The sequence below is a fragment of the Bos grunniens genome, chromosome 10 (genome assembly GCF_055505025.1).
Source record: "Bos grunniens cultivar Pamir isolate PY7600 chromosome 10, Bosgru_T2T1.0, whole genome shotgun sequence".
Taxonomy (NCBI): Eukaryota; Metazoa; Chordata; class Mammalia; order Artiodactyla; family Bovidae; genus Bos; species Bos grunniens.
This window is the reverse complement of record NC_141174.1, coordinates 58,608,294-58,612,555: the sequence shown is the minus strand read 5'-3', so window position 1 is coordinate 58,612,555 and position 4,262 is coordinate 58,608,294. Positions and strand designations below refer to the sequence as shown.

Sequence of the window (4,262 nt, the reverse complement as noted above, 5' to 3'; positions counted from 1 at the left end):
TTGGAAAAAAAGAAAAATTATATTTGTGACCCATAAAAATTATATGAAATTAGATTTCAGGGTCCATAAATTAGGTTTCATTAAAATACAACCATGCCCACTCATTTTATATTTTCTGTACCTGCTTTTGAGCTACAATAGCAGATCTGAGAAGTTGTGACAGAAACTATATGGCCTACAGAAGTGAAAATGCCTATTATTACCAGAAAACGTTTGCCAACTTCTGGCTTAGAGTCACTTTCAGTTTGAATGTTGAGAATAATTCCCCAGGAACCCAGAGTAAGTAGTTTTGAAGGAGTTCAACACGACATGACCTAAATATGGCAAGTTTCAGAATTACTTGGGAGGAAATTCTGTTATTGCAGGGATGTTGGTAAGAAGGCAAAACCCTATTGGAGGCTTCAGATTCTCATCTAAGCACCACTTTGGGTAGGTTCTCCTCCTGGGTTTCCTGACTTTGGCACCTCTCTCATTCCTTAGCTGTTCTGGGTTTATGTCCTGTGGAAGCTCCGCTTGCATTTACCATTAATTACAATAATTAAAATTAACTGGTGCCTCCTGTGTGGGAATTTTCCGGTCCCTAACAAGACGCTTCCACAGGATTCTTCTTTCTCAAGAGCACCCTCTGCTGGTCAGTTCTCAGAAGGCACCTCATCGTCATATTCACAAGCTGCAGGTGGGTTTTGCTGCCAGGAAGACGCCAGAGGCCGATTTTCATCTAGAAACAAAGGCATTTGGGGGGATTGTCTCCATGCCTGGCCAAGTTTTTCACAGCACGCAGGCATTAACTGAAGAAACAGAACTTGGTGAGAGAATAAAACTCACATTGAATGCAAACTAACAAACCCCTAGTTAGGTTGCAGAGGCCTCTGGAGTACACACAGGCCTGTTGAATGCTGACTTTCAAAAGACCTGTTACTATGGCAAAGCTGTGTTCATTACCGTTTACCAGTAAGGAAGGCTGATAGTGTCTTGATAAGGGAAGGGCAAGGTCTGTTTTAATAATTCTTTGAGGCCTGGCTGAAGGCAGATCAGAGAGGCCTGATTAGGACTGAGAGAGGATTGTGGTATAACAGATTAAGATTGTGGGCTACAAAAATGTAAGGCGAGTCTAGGAATGTAAATTTACACTGTCTGCTGATGACTTGAGACTTGCCAGAAATTTCTGCAATGAAACAAAAGATTTGCAACTCGCTTTTCCAACGTAAGAGTCTCTGGACTAGTAAAGTTATGCTAATGAAACTGACTTGTTAATGTAGACGGGTTGGGGGATTGCTAGTTTGGGTTCTAGGCTGACTGAAAAAAAAAAAGCAGAACCTAAAAGTTGAGAATTCTGTTTTATTTGGCAGGCAAAACAGTACTTAAGCCCAGGACTCAGTCTCTCAACTCTGAAGGACTGCTTCAAAGAGGTAAGGGAGAAACCAGGAGTTTTTGCAACAAAGACCAGGTAGTTGGAATTTCAAAAGATTACTGTTAATTAAAAAAAAAAAAACTTAGATATCTCAAGTTAATGAATTTAGCACTTTTCTTTGTATGGGAACAAGTGAGAGTCTGGGCTCACTTAAATCATTTCTTTGGTAGGCACCTCAGCTATCTAGGGCCAGTATCCTGTTCTTGGTGGCGGCTTTAGTGGCCTTGATAGCTGTAACGTCCTTTCTTTACTCCCATGGCAAGCAACATTTTTCGTTCACACGTCTTAAGATAGTGAGTGTCCTCTAAGAGGCCTAGTGTGGGTGGGAGGTGGGCATGCCTAATGCCCCTGTGACTCCAGACAAAATGTTGGGGCTGCTCTGAGTTTCCACATTTCTTTGGGGGTGAAGGGAACTTTGTTACTAACTCATGCTTGGAGGTAGGCACTCTGCAAGTACAAGGGAGCTAGAGCTGATAAAAAAAAAACCAGACCGTGTCACCCCAAAATATTCCTCTGACATAAAAAATTATTTTGAGCTGAAGGCAATTAAGAAGTTGCAAACCCAGGAAAAGCTCTCCCTTGTTTGCCTGAAGACCGGAAATAAAATTCTTCTTTTACTGGATATAGACTCTTATCAGCCCATAGAGGGCACCAGAGGAATCTCTAAACAAACCTTGTTAAAGGAACCCTTATCCTTGTTAAAGAAGATAAGGGTTACCTGGGCCTCCTTGAAACATCCTTAGTCCAATCTCCTTTGTGTTGTTAATTCTGCACACATTTACTGTTTAATTGGCGGAAAAATATAAACATTTCCTACTCTGGTCACTTCTTTGAGTCTTCATTCTCTGGTGAGGAATCCCACATACATTTTTAAAATTTTTATTTTAATTTATATGCTCCCCTCCTGTTAATCTGTCTTTCTCAGTTTAAGTTTCAGACCCAGCCAGGCACCCCAAGATGTCCCTGGGGGAGTTTCGCCTCCCCCAGCACCTGTCAGGAAAAAGGTTAATGTCTAGAGGCTGTGTGAGTGCCGATTTGACAGGAGTATGTGCTTGGGCCCCAAGTGGGTCAGGGTGAATGAGAGACCACCCCATTCTCCTCTGCAGAGGCCCTGCCCTCACTGAAGAGATCCCGAAGGTGCTGAGGACAGAGCCGAGGCTCGGCTGGGTGCAGGGAAAAGTCAGGGAGCCTGCACAGGGTTGACGGGAGACCTGGGATTTCAGGGGTGATGGGAAGGGGCAGGCTGCCGGAAAGCGTCCCAGGCCTGAAGGCCAGAAAGCTCCCAGCACGTCCAGTGTGCTTTGCGAACAGGCAGGAAAGGAAGTCTGGGGCTGGCCTTATTTGCAAAGGTGTTGAACTTGATCTTTTAGGTGGTAGGAAGCCCCTGAAAAACTTTTAGCAGCAAAGTGCTAAATGTGCTAATGATTTTACTTGCTATTTAGAATTCTACTCCAGTTTGGAAGCTGTAATAACAAAAACAGAGCGAGGGCCTTCCCTTAGAAAGTGGCTGTGGATGGAGGGGAGGAAAGATTCCAGAGGAAGAGGCAGGATCACCACGCCCTGGACAGCACCCCAAATGGGGGGGCAGGAGGTCAGGAAGAGGGAGGGTTCTCTAGCCTGGATGCTGCAGGAGACTTTGGTTCCATTAGCTGAGATGGGAAATGCAAGAGAGCAAGTTCATTACGGACAGCGCCCCTTTGGTATAAGGATTATTTCAGCTGGTTATTTTTTAAAAACAGCAGATACCGGATAAGCTCTATATTTATAAAGGAACTCTCCATTTGTAAGGGTGTCTCCCTCTCTGTATCAGGAAGAGAAGGGTGACCCTAAACCACTAGAAACTCTTATCCAAGGAGAAGGCAGCGATTTAAATCTGCGTCACAAACAACCCTGCTTTTCCTGCTGTTGTCCCCATGACTGGCCTTCCCCACACCCATTTTTTTTTTTTTTTTAGTGAATATGAAAATGGTATTTCAGCCTGAATTCTAAGCCACCTCTTAGAGAGTTACTTTTTCTTTTTTCTTGGGTTTCTCGCATGTCCACATACACAAGGTACTCCTGGGAATTAACTTGCTTGTGTTTTTCTCACTAATCCATTTCTTTGCCCGCAGGGGCCCTGCTGAGACTTTAGAAGGTTAAAGGTAAAAGGTTTTCTTCCTCTCCACAGAGGTGATAGATTCAGCTTTGCAATTGCTGGCTGTGAGGTGCAGAGGACGGGGCTAGCCCGGAAATTGCAGAATGAGAGCTTCTCCGGGAGGTGGGGATTGCACATATGGGTTCAAGCTTCTTCAACAGCTGAAGCTACAAAATAGCTGAAGTCAGCAAAGGAGAGAGTGAGTGCACATGGAGAACAGAGGGGAAAAAACCCTGAAGGAAACAGCGGTGGCTTTGCCGTAGCATCACTGGCTGAGCAAAACCAAATCCTTACAAGGTCCTGTGCTTCTTTCTCCAAGGTCCGAGCCGCTGGTCAAAGGACGAGAAAGTGTCTTCAAGCTTCTGTGGACAGCTAGGGGCCTTGTGCCCTGCCTAGTGGAGAATGCTGTCGACCACATGGAGGATCAAGCTGGGTGAAAGAGCAGTAAGGACTCCCCTACCTCACAGGACAGAACGAGGAAGACAGAGAAGGTAATTAGTTTGTATGGAACAGAGGGTTTGACCTATTTCTGCCTCTGAATTTAATCAACTCAGTGCCTGAAAGGTTGGGAAACAGTAGAAGTGGGAAGGAAATTGTACCAGAAGAAGCTGCCTCTGGGGGATCCTGCCGCGTGAGCTGCAGGAAAGGCAGGTGTGTGCTCTCGTGGTTGTTCCCAGTCTCGGTGGTTGAACAAGGACAAGTGAACGGCCCTGGAGG

The 4,262-nt window shown here is 45.0% G+C and overlaps 1 long non-coding RNA gene across 3 annotated transcripts; it reads left to right on the top strand.

Annotated features, from left to right (window-relative positions):
- The first annotated feature begins 397 nt into the window (after positions 1 to 397).
- Positions 398 to 4,036, top strand: LOC147364611 (uncharacterized). Of its 3 annotated transcripts, none has more exons than XR_015134752.1 (3): positions 398 to 676; positions 1,350 to 1,409; positions 3,865 to 4,003. It is a non-coding gene; the product is annotated as an uncharacterized LOC147364611 (long non-coding RNA). The 3 variants fall into 3 exon arrangements; XR_015134750.1 differs by having other exon boundaries at positions 662 to 806; positions 3,865 to 4,036; XR_015134751.1 differs by lacking the exon at positions 398 to 676 and adding an exon at positions 1,067 to 1,204.
- The last annotated feature ends 226 nt before the right edge of the window (positions 4,037 to 4,262 follow it).